At 42.7% G+C, this 20,029-nt stretch overlaps 1 long non-coding RNA gene across 1 annotated transcript; it reads left to right on the top strand.

Annotated features, from left to right (window-relative positions):
* Positions 1–379: 379 nt before the first annotated feature.
* On the top strand, positions 380–11,775 carry LOC129523120 (uncharacterized). Its single transcript, XR_008667079.1, has 3 exons — positions 380–426; positions 6,520–8,074; positions 10,565–11,775. It is a non-coding gene; the product is annotated as an uncharacterized LOC129523120 (long non-coding RNA).
* The last annotated feature ends 8,254 nt before the right edge of the window (positions 11,776–20,029 follow it).

Below are 20,029 nucleotides of genomic sequence, written 5' to 3'. Positions count from 1 at the left end.
CTTTTTAAAAGATTCTGTTTATTGGGGGGGGGGGGCTCCAGCAGGGGTGGAGGGGCAGAGGGAGAAGCAGAGTCCCCACTGAGCAGGGAACCTGACGTGGGGCTCGATCCCAGGACCCTAAGATCATGACCAGAGCCAAAGACAGCTGCTTAACTGACAACCACCTAAACGCCCCTCTTCTCAGACACTATTAAGTGCTGTGTGTGTGTGTTCCTGTGAGAGAGATCATTGTTTCTAATGTAAGTAATTGAAATTTAATATTATGGATAACATGGATCATTACTTCCAGAATTTCACATTTGAAGAAGGTTATTTATGTTTCTTTTTGTGTTGTTTCAATGTCTGCCTTCCGCCTCCTTCCCGGTCCCCCGGCTTCCAGCCCCACTCAGATGTACTGCATCACGTAGGGCCTGCTCTGCTGTGTGGGTAGGTATCGTTCTTGTACCTAGTCAGCACTCTCAGGTGTTTACCCCACCCCCCAGCACCTGATATTTTCATCCAAAACTTTCACCCAAACTTAGGGAATGTTTGTTGAATGAGTGAACTGCCTACGGTTTCCTGCTTCAACAGGTTGTTCCAGAGTGTCTATTTGCTGGTGGTTTTCCTCTGCTTAGAATACCTTTCCCTTCCTCATCTTCCATGTCAGGTATCATCCCTGGAAAGTCTCTCCCGTCCCCTCCCTACCCCCTTAGGGACCCTTTCTTTGTTCCCAAAGCCTATATGTAGCTTTATCCTGCCCTGCTGTTTTATAGAAGAATTAACCTGTTTGTATCTGCCTCTCTTGCCACCTGTGAGCTCCTCCAGGGCTAGTGTCCCATCTCTGTTTTACCAACACCAGGCGCAGCACCAGCCCACTGAACTCTTTTAGCCCTTAGGCAATGTAGGCAAAATAACAAGTATGACAGGCTTTTAAAATGGTTATCAAAGTGTTTGAGGCACATAAACAATGTTGTTGGCTCCAATTTTTTTTAAACCGCAAAATCAAAGCTAAAAATGTTTAACGAAATATCTCCCAACTATTGCTGTCAGTCATTAATTACTAAAGTTCGTCTTCACATGCAGCTTGTTCCGTTCCAAAACATTTTGTAGTTTAGACTGCACTTACAAATCTCATTCTCCCAGCACACATTATGATTTCAGAGAAATGCTTATCATAAATTATCTTAGTTACTCGCAGCACACGGTATTTTCCAAAGCAAAATTAGACATCTTGTCAAAAATGTTTACAGTTCTATGCGAGGCAGATGTGCCTCATGATGTAGGGAAGATGTTAGGGTTCGAAGCCGGCGGCCAAGAAGAATTCTTGAGATGTCTTTGGTGCCAAAAGGTGGTTTTATTAAAGTCGGGGGACAGGATCTGTGGGCCTAAAGAGCTGCAGTGGGGTCATGAGGAGTGGCCCATTATATACTTTCCAGTTGGGAGGGGCTTAGGGAGGATGTTAAGTCTCTGAGGAATTTTGGAAGCAAGTTTTCCAGGACCTTGACAAGGCTAGCAATCATTAGGGAAAGGTCATTTATTACTGTCTAATAAAACCTGAGTCAAGAGATCCTTCAGATTTATATCAGTGGGTCATCTGCGTGGGGGATGATTGCCAACATAAATCTTGGGGGTAGAGATAAAGGAAGTTTCTAAAAGATTTTTTATATGTTAAAGTGGACTTAATAGGATCCTGAGGGTCAGGCTAAGATTGCTTGTTGCCCTTAGCAAAGTACTAACAACCAGGCAGTTGAGTCCCTAGAGGAAGTTCACTCTGCCTGTTTCAGGGACTTGCCACTAGGCTGTAGGTAGTAAGGAAATTTAATAATTTTTCTTCTACTTTTCTTTCCCAGATCACCTGGGACCCTGACCGTTCCTCTTGCAGAGTGGAGAACATGCAGGGACCACTTAGGTTAGGGCTTGTGTCCTTCAGTGTGTCGTGGTCCCCTCCATGACGAATGTCTTTCACTTAACCATCCTTACTTGTTTACTTTGTGGGACCTTGGAAGGCCCTGGTTTTGTTTCTTTGCTGTTTTTTTTTTCTTTTTTAAGATTTTATTTATTCATGAGAGACACACAGAGAGAGGTAGAGACATAGAGGGAAAAGCAGGCTCCTCAAAGGGAGCCAGATGTGGAACTCGATCCCCAAACCCAGGATCATACCCTGAGCTGAAGGCAGACACTCAACCGCTGAGCCACCCAGGCGTCCCAGGCTCTGGGTTTCTGACTCCTTGTCGTAGACTTTTAGAGCTGGAAGAGAGATTTGAGATTATCTGAGCCCATCCCATCCCTCTTTAGGTGAGCAGTGCAGTCCAGCAAGGAAGAGAGAATTGACTTGTTGAACATCATACAAAACTAGTTTAGCAGCAAAGGCAAGATGAGTCTCTGACTCCCACGCAGCCTCACAAAAAGTTGAAATGCAGACACAGGCAAGCCATTGGATCTTTAATGTGTCTCAGAATCTCCTGAGGAACTTGTTAAGTGAGCAGATCCTCCAGCCATCTCCATTCAAAACTGGTGTTCCAAGGTAATGCCGAGAAATTGCATTTTTAGCAAGATTGCAGCATCTGATCACCATGGTCTGTGACCACAGTTTAGAACAGTGATCTCCACAGACACTCCACCAGCATGCAGGAAGAACAACAACTATTTTTTTTTTTTAATCTGAAAAGTAAGGGCAAAATTAACCCTTACTTAATGTGCAGATTGACACAGGCACCCTTCCTTGGGCCATAATTAGGTGGTTGTATCAGAGAAGATTGGGTTTTGCAGGGCAGCCTGGGTGGCTCAGTGGTTTAGCGCCGCCTTCGGCCCAGGTCATGGTCCTGGAGACCCGGGATCAAGTCCCACGTCGGGCTCCCTGCATGGAGTCTGCTTCTCCCTCTGCTTGTGTCTTTACTTCTCTCTTTCTCTCTCTCTCTATATGTGTGTGTGTGTGTGTGTGTGTGTGTGTCCATCTCATGAATAAATAAATGAAATTTTTTTTAAAAAAATTGGGTTTTGCAGCCAAAACAAATGATCCCTAAATGTCATGACTTACAAGTAGAGTCCCCAGGTAAAATTCAGGATGCTGAGTTACATTTGATTTTCGGGTAAACTGAACAAATTTCTAAGGGTACAAATGTCCCAAATATTTAGTGGAAGTGTGTCCTGGGCACAATTTGGGACATCCTTGCACTAGTCCACATGATCTTTACTCTGTGAGCCAGACTGATGAGACCACTCTGAGCATTGCCAGTTGGGGTGGTACAACCAAGATAGGGCTGACCTGTATGTACACCAGTTCCCAAAGCTTCTGGTCAGGAGGGACAAACATTGCTTCCGCTCACTTTTTTTTTTTTTTTTTTTTTTTTTTTTGCCAAAATGACACACATGGCCAAGTGTAACATCAATATGGCAGAGAAGACTACTACCCCCAGAGAGGGGCACTGGGTGTCTGGAGACCATTCTGTAGTCTACCAGAGTATATAAATGCCATCCTCGTGGTTAAGTCTGGTGACAAAACAAGGCCTTTAGGAGATTTTTTTTTAAGATTTTATTTATGAGAGACAGAGAGAGAGAGACAGATGCAGGCAGAGGGAGAAGTAGGCTCAGGGATCCTGATGCGGAACTTGATGCCAGGACTCCAGGATCACACCCTGGGCTTTAGCAGGCACTAAACCACTGAGCCACCCAGGGATCCCTAGGAGAATCTTTAGAACTCTATAATGAGGGGTGACCTTGAAAATCTCATGTACACACACAGTTCACAGATCATCATGTGACAAAGCACTTAAAAGAATTTTCAAACAAAAAATGAGTTAACTATGTTTTATAAAAAGTGTTCCACATTTTCTCATCTTCCGTGGTGACAAGTAGCCATCGTTAGGATGCTCTAGGAGAAAATTTCATAAAAACAGACTTAATCGGTTCCTTTGAGAGAAGGGTAACGGTTTAACAACGAGTGAGAAAGTCTCTTAAAAAAAAAAAAAAACCCTATCTTATGGAGGGAGCATTTTTGAAAATAGATGTTTGCAAATCTTTCCAACATTATGTGATTTTGTTGCTAAAAATGACCCATACTACTTATAAAAAAAAACCCAAAACCTAATTTTTGCACAACTTAAGAGCTGAAATCTCCCACCTTTTAAAAAAATCTTGCAAATGGAGTTTGTTTTAAATATATTGAGGAATTCTAAGGAGGACAGTGGTGCAGATCTGGTTTACTTAGTCAATGTCTAACAAACGAAAGGGAGACAACAGAGCAGTATAGAGACAGCAAACCCGCTGTGCTCCTTAGCCACCCTCCTAAGGCCTTGGAAAAACCTATCCACCTCTTAATTGTTTTCCTCAGTACCACTCGGCCTACTCAGAATGCCCAGACTGATCTCTTTGTCAGCCACCAGCTGATTTGTTTACCCCAAAATTGTGCCCGCAAGATTCGCTCTTCCCAGCTGCCAGCAGGAGCTTTCCTCTCTCCTCTCTTGCACATCCTGTTTATTTTATTTTTATTTTTTTAAATATTTTATTTATTTATTCATAGACACAGAGAGAGAGAGAGAGAGGCAGAGACACAGGGAGAGGGAGAAGCAGGCTCCATGCAGGGAGCCCGATGTGGGACTTGATCCCGGGTCTCCAGAATCACACCCCAGGCTGCAGGCGGCGCCAAACTGCTGCGCCACCAGGGCTGCCCGCACATCCTGTTTTAATTTTGCTCCTTGACAACAGTCTGTTAACCTTTCTTCCTCACTTAGGAGTAAACAAATTGCATGTAAAGCAACGAACTTAATTTATCTCTGAATTATTCCTTGAAACCTTGTAATTGAAAAAAAAAAAAAAAGAAACCTTGTAATTGGTTTGTAAGGAAGTCTGATGGGCTCAAAGAAGATGGAGACGTAACCAAATTTCAGCTACAAGGTTTGGGTTCTGTGTGGATACAATTGAAATGAGCATTTTGACTTGGAAAGCTCTGAGACCAGTGAGTCTTCCTAGCTTATCTTTTGAGCTATTTTAAGTAATGACAGCCCTTAAAACAAGTTTTAAAATAGATCGAACTTGGACACTTCACATTGTTCTATCAAAAAGTTTTCAACCAAGAGCTGCAAAAATAAGCCTGTTAGACATATTACTCTCTTTTAAAGTATATTAGTGGAACAGAACTAGTTTGCAGTCAATAAATAAAAATATCTTATTGTTTTCCACGTTTGTGTTTTTATGTTAATGTATTACTACTATAATTTACAAATATAAATATTTGTATACATACGTTGGGGGCTGCCTGTGCAGAACTTTTTTTTTAACTAATAATAGTGTGTGAAAAGAAAGTTTATAGACCTCTGTTTTTAGAAAGACTATTTTAGACACACCATGGTACCAAAAACCACCTGCCAGCTACTCTTTAAGTGAAGAACAGTTATCAAGCTACTGATCTGTATTTTCCTTTACACTGTAATTTGACAAGGGTAGAAAAATCTTAAAGTATAAGACAATGAAAACCTCGAGGTGTGATAGACCAGCGTAATAGCAAGACCCTCTTGGTTAAAAACTACATGATAATACCTTATTTAATTTAGGTGACAGTTATTTAATTGCTGTTCTGTAGACTAATTCCATTTAAGCAAATTATTTGAAACTCTTTGAAATCCATTTTGATTGCACTTTTGGGAGTTCTTTTTCTAGATACTGGAAGAACAGAAATTCTATTGTAAGCTATTAGCATCGACTTTGAGAATACAAGGCAAGTGGTTGTAGGGGCAGGTTGTCTCTGGTATTACTTTGACAGCAGTTCTTAGTCCTGAGTTTTGTCCTTCGAAGCTGATTATTACCCTAAATGAATTCTAGAAATGGTTTCTTTTTTTTAAAATTTTATTTATTCATGAGATACACAGAGAGAGAGAGAGAGGCAGGGACACAGGCAGATGGAGAAGCAGGCCCCATGCAGGGAGCCCGAGGTGGGACTCGATCCTGGATCTCCAGGACCATGCCCCTGGGCTGAAGGTGGCGCTAAACCGCTGAGCCACCCGGGCTGCCCTAGAAACGGTTTCAAAGTCACTAACCTCTGCTCTTCAGACAGCTCGCTGGTGGATGGAGCCGGAGTGGTTATTCATGCTGTGTATGCACCTTTGGCTAAGAATGAGAGAAGCAAGGAATTCTCAAATGAACCTTCAAATCAGTCCCACAGTCAGGTGCTGCCTGTGGGCCCCCCTCTGCCTTTCTAGTAAGGGCTTGGCCTTTGCAGACCCTAATGAATCATTTAGCCATTAAGCATTTACAAGGAGACTTCCAGTGGAGAGAACAAAAGGAAGGTATCACTTAGTGCCAAAGGATCAGATGTCAAAGCTGCTGACTGGACAGACCTTTTAACTAAACATTTCTAGATTTGTCTTCTCGTGGGCATGGAAAAGATATATTTACTTTCTCAAGCGTCATGCAGTCACAAGGCATCCAGTAATAGAATCCATTGCACACAAATGTTGGGCTGAATGGTAACCATTGGATGAACTACGGGTATTATCCACATATGACAATTTTTTACATATTTATTTACATTTTTTTTCTCTCTAGGAAATGAAGCCAGAATCCACAGATGTCATTATCCATCTGCATACTTTTGTTTACTACCCAGAGGGCAAGGATATTGCATTTTAAAAGAGGACTTTTGTTCTTTCTTATCACAAATGACTTGAGAAGCTCTGACCATTCATGTTTACCCTGAGTGAAAGCCCCAGTCAAAGCCTTGCTTCCTGGAGAGCTTTGAGATTCTGGTACAAAAGGCATTTTATAAGCACAAAGTGGAAAAGCATCATTTATATTCATTTGCTGCTGTGGCATTTCTCTCTGGAATCTTCCTCTTGTCTGTCAACATTGTGCAAAAAAGACTGGCCTCATCTACATTACAAATATCATTCTTTTAATGGTCTGGAAGTGGGAAAGAGCACAAGAGTGGGAGGAGAAGCTTGAGCTCTTCTGTTGGAGGGTCTTGGGCTTGTTTATCCCTAAAATTGGTTGGACATAGTTGGTGTGGATATTATGAACTGTGTACGAAAGACCTGAGTATGAAAGTACTATGGTGCTTGTGCCTCTTGGCTGCAACGAATGTTTATGATCTGCTTGCAGTGACTCACAGGAGAATCACAGCCATAGGGGATGATCCTCAGAGGGGTCGTTTAGAATAGACGAGTCTCTGGGCAGAGGATGGTCTGCATTGGCCTCCGCGGCTACAGGAAGGCTTCCAGAGTGAAGAAATTTCCACCAAGATGTCTCTTAGGACCTGTGGCAAATCCTTCCTCGTAGGGGACTCTACTTGATGTGATGTAAGAAACATCTTTTTGTCCCAGAAGATCTCATGTGTGACTTATCACACATAGAGTTTGCCAACTGGATTGGTTGTGATAGAGCCTGGCTCCAAGGGGCTCCCATTCCCATCTGGGAATGTCCTAGAACATGAGGCATTATCCAAGAGGCAGAGGATGGCGTCACTTGGGCCAAAGGTCCGAACCTGAGGGCCATATAAATGAGTGGAGATTCGGAGAGAGGAGCTTGGAGGGCAGGAGTGCTGCCACAGGGAAGGATGGCACCCAGAGGGAGAAAGACCTGTATCTCAATCCTTTCATACCTGTGTCTGGGGCCTCCTGTGAGTCTGCAACCAGCTGCTGCTGCCTCTCCTCCTTTACCTTCTTCAAATCTTCTCATCACACAATTTTCAAATATATACCTAAGTAGAGAGAATGGTACAACGAACTCCCACGTACCTGTCACCGTCATCCGCCTTGAACAATTATCCACACTCATCCTGTCTGCCTCCTCCCCCAAACCTCCCCTTCCTCAAATTATTATTGAAATTAGTTCATTCTCATCATTTTTAATTTTTAATTTCCCCTGTTGCATTTTTTTGGCCCTTTCTTTAAAAAGATACATTTCTCAAGAGAGCCCTGAGTAGTTCTGACAGAAATGTTGGATTGACCAGACAATGTGTGCTTCATTCATTTCAGACACTTAGTGAGTCTGAGGCACAGCACAGGATTGAAGACAGTAGCAGAATAGGGCTCCTGACCTCAAGAGCCTATCATCTAGTTCTGGGGAGAGGACGAGGGCACTAACAAGTCCTCAGGAGTAACAGGTGAGTGTGAGCCCTGCTATGATAAAGGGGAAGTCCCAGGTTTGGTAGAGCTTCCAAGGTGTGATAATTACACTCAGCTGGAAGGGGTGAGTGTGGAGGGTGGTCAGGAAGGGCTGTGGAGCCTGGGGCGGATAGGGGGATTTGGAAGGGTGGGCGTAGGATGGTGAGGGAAAAACACCTGCCAAAGTGCAGAGGTGGGAGCAGCTCAGGCAAAGGGGAGGGACAAGAGGGTCACCCGTTGACTGTTACACATGGTGCACAGGAACTGGTGGGAGGGATAGGGCATGGAAGGAGGGCAGTTGGTTCTTTATAGGTTAATAACTGGACCATTCTTTTTTCTAAGGAAAAACAAAATTAGATTTCTAGAAGCATGGCTATGAAAAAGAAACTCCAGACCATAATTAGGAAACCAAGAGAAATCAAGGTGGGCTTAATGAAAGTTAGCAGGAATAATAAATGCTGAGGGGAGCTGCCTACAATAAAATGGACTCTCAGTCCACTAGCCAGGGGACACATTTTCTAAACCTAGAAATGAAGCTTGTTTGTAACTCCCCGCTACAGACAATGTAAAATAAGCTGTAGTCCTTTTCCCCTGAGTCCTGAGAAGACGTGGTTTTTGCCTCTGAAACTAAGACGTAGGCAGAAAATTCCTACTGTTGCTTCCATGTGAAGGATAGCAAAGAAGATGATGAGATCCGGTGAAATGTTCATATTCTGTACGTGATACAGAATAGTAACCTGATTTTTCAAAATAAGATTTTCATTACAAATTTAAGCGTTGTTATGGTAGGAAATTCAAACAGGGGGATCCCTGGGTGGCTCAGTGATTTAGCGCCTGCCTTTAGTCCAGGGTGTGAGCCTGGGGTCCTGGGATCGAGTCCCGCATCGGGCTCCTTGTATGGAGCCTGCTTCTCTCTCTGCCTCTCTCTCTCTCTCTGTGTGTCTCTCATGAATAAATAAATCTTAAAGAAAAAAAAAGAAAATTCAAACAATAGTAAGATGCAGAAGGGTGCATTGTCCTATCACCTGAGGAACACAATTTTTAATATTTTAGTGTCGTATAATGATTTTGGGACATGTTTTTAAACTAAATGACTTTAATTGTTTATCTCTGCCTGCCTCCCCCTGGCACAATTCATTGTGCTTATCAAGGAGTTTTGACATTAAATATTTATATCTCTGTTGACTTTAAGAGTCACTCTCCTTTGAACTCAGATTTCAGATGGGATACAGGAGATCATCTTGGTATTAAATGAGAGGTAAAGTTTATTGTTAGATATGCATGCATGAAACCACTTTTTCACCTGTTTTTTTTTTTTTTGAGGGTGGGTGGTTAGTGGGGTCTGGGGGAAACTATAAATGGAGTTCTGCATAGCATATAGCTAAATATCTCAAGTTATATATTAAGCCAACAAATTATTAAATAAAATACATTCTGTCCTCCTTCCTTGACTAATACACCTTTATCATAGCCATGCCTTGGCAACTATTAAAAAAAAAATATATATATATTATTTTGGGGAGGAGGGGCAAAGGGAGAGGGAGAGAGAATCTTTTTTTTTTAAGATTTTATTTATTCATGAGAGACAGAGAGAGAGAGAGAGAGAGAGAGAGGGAGAGACACAGGCAGAGGGAGAAGCAGGCTCCATGCAGGGAGCCTGATGTGGGACTCGATCCTGGGACCCCAGGATCACGCCCTGGGCTGAAGGCAGGCACCAAACCGCTGAGCCACCCAGGGATCCCTGAGAGAGAATCTTAAGCAGGATCCAGGCCCAGCAGAGCCCAACCCTGAGATCGACCTCACAACCCTGAGATCATAACCTGAACCGAAATCCAGAGTTGGATGCTTCACCGACTCAGCTACCCAGGCACCCCTAAAATGCATTCTATCCTCCGACCTTTCCGACAGATGCCCTTGGCCACCTCTTGGGCATAGGGATGGACATACCAGGTCCTTTGGGGGACAGGCTTGGGAAGCAGTGTACATGGGCCCCAGAGCAGGCATGGGGCCATTAGAGCAGGCTCCCTGGAGCTCCAGGGAGCTTCCCTCCCCAGAAGGAGAGGTGTGTAGCCAGAGGAGGGCGAGAGCAGGTGCCTCTCTGGCCCCAATCTGGATGAGGCCTTCCACACTTGCGGTGTACAGGTGGTGTGCTGGGTGCTTGGGACTCAAAGGTGAGTAAAAACAGTCTAGTGAGGTCGTGCAGAAATTGGCAGGTAAGCACCCCCGAAATGCAAACTCGCCACTCTGAATTGACCCAATCAGAAAAGTCAGGGAAGAGGTAACTAGGCCAAAGTGGGGAGAGAAGAGAATTCTAGGCATAGGGAAAAGCATAGGCAAAGTCGGGGTAGCAGTGGGGAGCCCAGGCAAGGCGAGGCATGGGAGGCGGTGGTGAGCTGGGGGCAGAAGACCCAGGAGCTCCAGAGAGGCAGGTATGTCTTGACCAGGAAAGGCCTCCGTGGCCTAATTCAGAATTTTCTCTGTATCCTCAGCAAAAGGCTTTGAGCTCAGCTGACAGAAATTAAACAGCCCCGCTCTCCAATGCAGATGAGAACCTTAAGAATGAAATCACAGCAGCAGTGAACTAAACTGAGAAAAAAACACCTTCCGGCAACCTTGCACATGACATTTGTCACTGCAAACAGGCTTGTCATGCACAAATCACCTGCAACAACAAAGAGGATTATGGATGGGTTGGTGGCCATCACATGGGATCTTTTTGTGCTGAGGAGTTTAAATCAGGTGGTTACTTGCACACCATTTTGTGGGATGTATTTGTAAATATATCCTGCTGGCATATTTTATGCTTCAGTTAATTGAGTTGGCATCTAATTTAGTTGACATCTAAAAATAAAATCAATTTTCAGACAAAATACCCATAAAATAAGTGAAATGCTATAATAGGTTTCAAGAAATTAAAATGTAATATATTTAGGCTTCTATTCTAAAGCAATTTCATGTGGAATAGTGGATACTGTAGATGTATTTTTTATTTCTCCTGAATCTGTCAATTACATGATAATGAATGCTGCTACTATATTTTCAGAAATTTATTGCTTGGAGTAGTTTGTCATGAAGAATGAAATTTTTGTTGGGGTTTCCTTTACAATGTCAAAGAGCTTAAATATGAATACTTTGTATGTCGATGTGCAACTGTAATTAAGCCATGACAATGATTATTACTTTGGGCGTAAACACTATCAAATTTTCATTGGGCGAGTTCTTTTTTAATTAATGTTGAGTTATGTTCTGTTTATTATCCTGTTTGCTTATGTTTCCTGCCATTTTCCAGTTGTCTGCTTGAATCTCCTTTTCTAATAGTGAGTTAGCAACTGATAATGTGTATTGATTTCAGTTTTGCTTCTCATTTACATTTTTATCTCTTTGGTTGATGTATTTGCCTTAATCATTTTATTTTTATAAGCAGTTGTACAGTTTGTTAATTTAGCTAGATGATTAAATTTGGCTTCTAAAGAGAGTTTGTTTTAGAAACTGGTCCCTGAAGTAAATTAGTATTTGGCATTTTCAACATATCAAAGGGACTGGTCTCCTAAAGATAGCTAAGAACGTCACTCTAAATTCTTAAAAGTGGATTCCTAGTTTTGAAACCTTGGACTATATAGAGCCATATATTCCAGTAGGTGGTGCAAATCGACTCCATTTCAAATGTAAATGTAATTTAAAATTGTGATGTAACTATTTGTCCTATAAAAATAATATTTCAACATGTTTTCTCAACTGCAAAATTATTTTCCTCTATTTCTAAAGGAAGCTTGATTTACTCTCCCAGGCTCATTTTTCTTATATTTTATTCCCCCGGTACGATTATAATGATCACTGTCACAAGAGAGGTGAGTGGGGAAACGAGGGGGGACAAAAACTGGGGAGACCTGTTAAAAATTATGAATACAAAGGAAAGTCATTTGCTTCTGTGTTCAGTTTTACTAGAAGAGGAACATAGCGTCCACATCAGCGACCTTCTTAGTTTTTACGTCCACATGATGAGGACACCATCATCACACCATGTCTTGTTTTTTTTTTTTATAAAAATTAGGGATATTTTACTCCTAGGAGTCTGATATTCACATGCCAGCACATAAAGTATGTAGAGAAGGAAATTCATTGCAGCATCTTTTGAAAATTAGTTTTCATTTTGATCACTGTAACGCACATGCACAAGAGGCCGTGCAGTAGGCTGAGAGCAGGGACTCTGGAGGCACCTGCCCCTTGGTGATAGGATTAAAGAACATATATGTAAAGTATCTAAAGCAAACCTGGCACATAGTAAGCACTGTATGAATTTTTTAAAAAGATTTTATTTATTTATTTGAGAGAGAGAGATAGCGACAGGGAGCATGAGCTGGGGAGGAGAGGGAGCAGGCTCCCCACTGAGCAGAGAGCCCCAGGACCCTGGGATATGGCCCGAGCACTAATGTTAACACTATTGTTTGAAAAGTAAAACAGGGTCGCCCGGGTGGCTCAGTGGTTGAGTGTCTGTCTTCAGCTCAGGGTGTGATCCCAGGGTCCTGGGATTGAGTCCCTGTTGGGCTCCCTGCATGGAGCCTGCTTCTCCCTCTGCCTGTGTCTCTGCCTCTCTCTCTGTGTGTCTCTTATGAACAAACAAATAAAATCTTTAAAAAAAAGTAAAACAGTGCAACAAGGATTTTAATGACCAGCAGCTGTCTCTTGCCTTCCCCCTCCCGTCATCCCGCATCACCTCCTCCTGGCAAGCACTCACCACTCAGCTGTTTGTCCAGCTAGTTACTACCATAATGTTGAATATTATTTTTAAACAACTCTTTCTCTTTAATCATTGTTTTTAGTGGCATTAAGCACACCCACCATGTTGTGCAACCATCACCACCATCCATTTCCAGATGTTTACCTTTCCAAAAGCAATTCTGTACCTGTTAAACCGTAACTCTCCACTCCACCTCTCTCCTCCCAGCCCCTGGTAACCCTGACTCTCTTTGTTGCATCTATGACTTTGTCTACTCTAGGTATGTCCTACAAGTGGGATCACAATATCTGTCCTTTTGTGACTGGCTATGTCACTTAGCATCATGTCTTCAAGATTCTCCCATGGAGGGGCAGCCCCGGTGGCTCAGCGGTTTAGCGCTGCCTTCAGTTCAGGGTGTGATCTTGGAGACCCGGGATCGAGTCCCACGTCAGGCTCCCTGCATGGAGCCTGCTTCTCCCTCTGCCTGTGTCTCTGCCTCTCTCTCCCTCTGTGTCTCTCATGAATGAATGAATGAATGAATGAATGAATGAATGAATAAATAAATAAATAAAATTAAAAAAAAAAAGATTCTCCCATGGAGCCGGTGTCAGGATGTCCTTCTATTTTAAAGGCTGAGTAATATTCCACTGGGTGTATAATGCCACATGTTGCTTATTCATTTATTTGTTTGTGGACATTTGGGTTGTTTCCACCTTTTGGCTACTGTGAGTCATGTTGCTATGACCACCAATGTACAAATATCAGTCTGAGCCTCTGTGTTCAATTGTTTTGGGCAGCTGTTTCTTGATTTATCCATTTTTGATCCTACCTTTTGATTTCCAGACATGGTAAGTCAGACAGGTAAGGACATAATTATAACCCAACTCCCTACCTTTCCATATACACACACTCCCCATCACCACTCCCACATAGTTTTTGCTTTCTTTTGTTTTCTTTCATTTCTTTGTTTTTAAAGTGGAATCTAATGCGGGTTTGAACTCAGGATCGCAAGGTCAAGATCTGAGCTGAAATCAAGAGTTCGATGCCACTTAGGTACCATCCTCCATCCCCACCCACCGTTTTGAACAAATTAAAAAAAAAGTTTCCTTGATTATAATGTTACAATATTGTTAACTGCTGAGGCAGACATGCCCTAGTAGTTCCTCTCTTTTCTAGAATACTTGTCACTTTTTCTGAAATTAACAACAGCATCAATTTTACGTTTGCCACGTTCCTTTGTGTCATCATTACATTTTCCCTGATGCTCTGATCCACATTTACCAATGACAAGTCCCGTGTGGGCATGCCTGGGAGACTTTTGTTTTGTTTGATCTTCTCTGTCTTTGTCTTTTTCCAGAAGCGTGGTGCCTTCCTGTTCCAGCCTGCACCAAGTGTTTTCTTGTACTCCTGTCTCCTGTGGCTTCCTTTTCCCACCATCCTGAGCCGCTTTTTCTTTCTGGTGCTCTCCCACATCCCATCTTTGTTGTTTGAAGCACATCTTTTGCTAGTTTCCCGAGTAAAGGTACATGGGAGATAAAAACTTTGACTTCTTTCATATGTTAAAAGTATTTTTTTTTTCTGCCCTCACTATTTTGGTAGATCATTTGGCTGGGAATAGAAATCTGGATTGAAAATCACTTTTACTTAATATCCTATAAAGTAACTTTGTTGTTGGTTTTCGCTTTTAGTGTTGCTGTTGGGGGATCTTATTCTGCTAGGATTCTTTCTATTGTTGTGCAATATTGAAAAATCTCAAACCTACCATAAACACTAAAGAATGGAACAGTGAATATCTGAATACACCACACCTAGTCTCGTAATTGTTAACATTTGGCCACACTGGCTCCATCTGATTTCTTCTCCCCACCCCTACCCCAACTATTTCTCTATGTATATATGTATGTAACTGTCCACCTATCTATCTCTGCATACATTCACACACTTCTGTATCTGTATGTGTATGATTCCTTTGTTGGCTCTTTGAAAGGCACAGCTATTCTAAATACTTCAGTGTGGCTTATAGGAACAAGGATACTTGCCTATATTTTTGCATAATACTATTATCAGAGTAAGATATTTAACACTGACATAATAAAGAGTCCATATTTGAATTTCCCCAACACTGTCGACTCATCTTTTATAGCCGCCTTTTTTCTTTCTCTGATCCAGGACAGAGTTGAGGCTCCCACATCGCATTTATTTCATTGTCGTGGACACAGCCTGTCTCTGCCTGTGTCCTGAGACCAGTCAGTGGTTGGCTTGCAACCGTGAAAAGCTGCATCTCTGTGCCTGAAATTTTTCCATGGAGCTGCAGATTATTAAATGCTCACTGAACTGCCCAATTTTAGTCTTGTGATCCCCTTACCTCCATGCCTCATCTCCTCCCCTGTGGAGACTTCAGGTTCATTTTCTCCAGAGAAGAAGCCCCTGATTTTCTACTGGTCATCACCAGTAGAAGTGTCAGAGTAGAGATGGGGAAAGTTATTGCTTGGCTATCTAGGGTGGGAGAGGGGCGAGGGTTTAGCCTTCTGGCTATAGATTTTCAACCAACATTTTCAGCCCCTGCCTTGCCTTGCCCCCACCTTCCCCAGTACCTGTTTCCAGGTCTTGGAGGCCCAGGCTCTTCATGTCACCCGACTAACTTTCTATCAGCACCTGGGTCATCTCTGCTGCTCTTTGCTGCAGCAGCTACTGTTTTCCCACCTGCTTTTTTATATTCCCCAAGTTTGCTGAGATCTTTCTTTTGTTACTGTCTCTTCTTTATTTCTTTTTGTTCTTGTTCTTCTGGGTCTACACCTTTGAAAAGTTCCTTCATTGGAGGGTTTCCAGAAGAAGACGAAATAGAAGCATGTAGTAAATTTGCCATGTTGATTAAAAAAAATTTAATAGCATTTTTTTCCTTTTTTTTTAATAAATTAATTTTTATTGGTGTTCAATTTACCAACATACAGAATAACACCCAGTGCTCATCCCGTCAAGTGTCCCCCTCCGTGCCCGTCACCCATTCACCCCCACCCCCCGCCCTCCTCCCCTTCTACCACCCCTAGTTCATTTCCCAGAGTTAGAAGTCTTTATGTTCTGTCTCCCTTTCTGATATCTCCCACACATTTCTTCTCCCTTCCCTTATATTCCCCTTCACTATTATTCATATTCCCCAAATGAATGAGAACATACACTGTTTGTCCTTCTCCAATTGACTTACTTCACTCAGCATAATACCCTCCAGTTCCATCCACGTTGAAGCAAATGGTGGGTATTTGTCATTTCTAATGGCTGAGTAATATTCCATTGTATACATAAACCACATCTTCTTTATCCATTCATCTTTCGATGGGCACCGAGGCTCCTTCCACAGTTTGGCTATTGTGGACATGGCTGCTAGAAACATCGGGGTGCAGGTGTCCCGGCGTTTCATTGCATCTGAATCTTTGGGGTAAATCCCTAACAGTGCAATTGCTGGGTCGTAGGGCAGGTCTATTTTTAATTCTTTGAGGAACCTCCACACAGTTTTCCAGAGTGGCTGCACCAGTTCACATTCCCACCAACAGTGTAAGAGGGTTCCCTTTTCTCCGCATCCTCTCCAACATTTGTTGTTTCCTGCCTTGTTAATTTTTCCCATTCTCACTGGTGTGAGGTGGTATCTCATTGTGGTTTTGATTTGTATTTCCCTGATGGCAAGTGATGCGGAGCATTTTCTCATGTGCATGTTGGCCATGTCTATGTCTTCCTCTGTGAGATTTCTCTTCATGTCTTTTGCCCATTTCATGATTGGATTGTTTGTTTCTTTGCTGTTGAGTTTAATAAGTTCTTTATAGGGATCCCTGGGTGGCGCAGCGGTTTAGCGCCTGCCTTTGGCCCAGGGCGCGATCCTGGAGACCCGGGATCGAATCCCACATCGGGCTCCCGGTGCATGGAGCCTGCTTCTCCCTCTGCCTGTGTCTCTGCCTCTCTCTCTCTCTCTGTGACTATCATAAATAAATAAAAATTAAAAAAAAATAAGTTCTTTATAGATTTTGGAACCTAGCCCTTTATCTGATATGTTATTTGCAAATATCTTCTCCCATTCTGTAGGTTGTCTTTGAGTTTTGTTGACTGTATCCTTTGCTGTGCAAAAGCTTCTTATCTTGATGAAGTCCCAATAGTTCATTTTTGCTTTTGTTTCTTTTGCTTTCATGGATGTATCTTGCAAGAAGTTACTGTGGCCAAGTTCAAAAAGGGTGTTGCCTGTGTTCTCTTCTAGGATTTTGATGGACTCTTGTCTCACATTTAAATCTTTCATCCATTTTGAGTTTATCTTTGTGTCTGGTGCAAGAGAGTGGTCTAGTTTCATTCTTCTGCATGTGGATGACCAATTTTCCCAGCACCATTTATTGAAGAGACTGTCTTTCTTCCAGTGGATCGTCTTTCCTCCTTTGTCGAATATTAGTTGACCATAAAGTTCAGGGTCCATTTCTGGGTTCTCTATTCTGTTCCATTGGTCTAACAACACATTAAGAAAATTATTCACCATGACCAAGTAGGATTTATCCCCGGGACACAAGGCTGGTTCAACACTCGTAAAACAATGTGATTCATCATATCAGCAAGAGAAAAACCAAGAACCATATGATCCTCTCATTAGATGCAGAGAAAGCATTTGACAAAATACAGCATCCATTCCTGATCAAAACTCTTCAGAGTGTAGGGATAGAGGGAACATTGCTCAGCATCTTAAAAGCCATCTGCGAAAAGCCCACAGCAAATATCATTCTCAATGGGGAAGCACTGGGAACCTTTCCCCTAAGATCAGGAACCAGACAGGGATGTCCACTCTCACCACTGCTATTCAACATAGTACTGAAGTCCTAGCCTCAGCAATCAGACAACAAAAAGACATTAAAGGCATTCAAATTGGCAAAGAAGAAGTCAAACTCTCCCTCTTCGCCGATGACATGATACTCTACATAGAAAACCCAAAAGCCTCCACCCCAAGATTGCTAGAACTCATACAGCAATTTGGTAGCGTGGCAGGATACAAAATCAATGCCCAGAAATCAATGGCATTCCTATACACTAACAATGAGACTGAAGAAAGAGAAATTAAGGAGTCAATCCCATTTACAATTGCACCCAAAAGCATAAGATACCTAGGAATAAACCTAACCAAAGAGGTAAAGGATCTATACCCTAAAAACTATAGAACACTTCTGAAAGAAATTGAGGAAGACACAAAGAGATGGAAAAATATTCCATGCTCATGGATTGGCAGAATTAATATTGTGAAAATGTCAATGTTACCCAGGGCAATTTACACGTTCAATGCAATCCCTATCAAAATACCATGGACTTTCTTCAGAGACTTAGAACAAATTATTTTAAGATTTGTGTGGAATCAGAAAAGACCCCGAATAGCCAGGGGAATTTTAAAAAGGAAAACCATATCTGGGGGCATCACAATGCCAGATTTCAGGTTGTACTACAAAGCTGTGGTCATCAAGACAGTGTGGTACTGGCACAAAAACAGACACATAGACCAATGGAACAGAATAGAGAACCCAGAAATGGACCCTGAACTTTATGGTCAATTAATAGCATTTTTAATAGAAAAAAATCATTCATTCAAGACTCTTGGGCACCTGTCATGTATGAGGAGCTAGGGATGTAGTGGTGGGAGCAAAACCAGGGATAATTCCTGGGTTTATGGAAAGAATAGCCTAGAGAGGAAGCATGAATATGTGATGTATTACAAACTATAATAGGTACTTTGAAGGAAAGTTCAGGTTTCTACACCAAATTGGGGGAACTACCTTGATCTAGAGAAAATGAAGTTTAAGATCTAGAGGACAAACAGGAGTTGGGTGGACAAAGGGGCAAGGTGGCTGGGAGGTGGAGCAGCATACAAAGGCCATGTGATGGCAGAGAGTGTGGTTTGTGGAGGGATGCAGAAAGGGAGGCAGAAGATGGTAGGAGTTGCAGCGAGACACAAAAGCAGGGGCCAGTTTATGGACTGCACAATGGACATTGTCTTTATGCTGCATGACAGTGGCCACTGAAGGGACTTTAATAGTTGTCAGGTCTGAGTCACATTTTCAAATGATGGGATACAGAATGGCTTGGGTGAAGAGGGCTGCACAGATGCAGGGATTACCCGAACAAGGCAGTTATCCACTTGAGAAATAGTGGTCACTTAAGCCAGGATGTTGGAAGCTGAGCTGGAGAGAAGTGGATGGATTTGAGAGATATGCAAGGACTTGGGGATGGTTCGGCTCTGGGGAGTGGAAGAGAGAAAGGTATGTGGATGACACCTATTTCTTTGGTATGTAGAACTGGATGGATGGTGGTACCATTCACAGGGGCAGAAAACTCTAAAAATAACTAGATACAAGAACTATCAGAAACAACTGAATTGTCCATCAACAGAACAATGATAAAAAAGACAGTTACAGTGGCAAAGTTGCAGCAGCCATGGCTTTCGTCAACAGAAGGCCAGAGAGCTGAACAGACTTAGGAGGAAGCATTTGGATTATGATTCTACAAAGCAGGGTCTGGGTCAAGATCATGGAACCTGTGATTGACAAATGTTCCTTCTTATAAGATCCCAAACCCAGTTTTGAGAGGTTAGGATTGGAGAAGGGTGCTAAGGGGGGAGGGGGGAGTCAAGGATGTTGGGTAAGCTACTCCTTTTATAATTTGATATATCCATTTCCAAGGGAAGTCAATCATCTCTGGAGGGACCCATCATCCCAGAGGACCACAAAGGAGAGACAAATTGGCCTCCGACACTGGATGGGGATCCATGTGTGTTGTACCTGACAGCACCTGTCTGAAATGGGGGGCAGGCCAAGCAGAGTCAAGTGGCCTCTAAACATAAAAGGGTGATGGGCTTCAATGAGATCCAGTGAGGGGCTGTGCTCTGAGTGGGCATTTGGCTGCCTCTCTGATAAACCCTTCCAGGTCCCCAGTGCCTGCCCTGACTTCATCCCCTTCTGCTACCACCTTGTATCCACCAGGGATCAGTGGGAAACAACTTGCCCCAGATGGTTTAACAAAACTACTTCCATGAAGGCACCACTTGTGTAGGTATGGGCAGGTGAGGGTCACGAATATGACGGTGAGGCTCTGTCCCTACCTGGGGACTGAGAGGATGAGGAGGGAATGGTATTCCTGGAGCCCACTGAGTATTGGAACCAAGGAGGAGATGGAAGGAAGCAGAGATTACTGAAGAAACAGTGCCAGAGCAGGAAGGATGCAGGAAGGG

Source organism: Nyctereutes procyonoides, unplaced genomic scaffold, assembly GCF_905146905.1.
Source record: "Nyctereutes procyonoides isolate TBG_1078 unplaced genomic scaffold, NYPRO_anot_genome, whole genome shotgun sequence".
In the NCBI taxonomy this organism is placed as follows: Eukaryota; Metazoa; Chordata; class Mammalia; order Carnivora; family Canidae; genus Nyctereutes; species Nyctereutes procyonoides.
The sequence above is the reverse complement of the archived record's forward strand: the minus strand, read 5'-3'. Positions and strand labels throughout refer to the sequence as shown.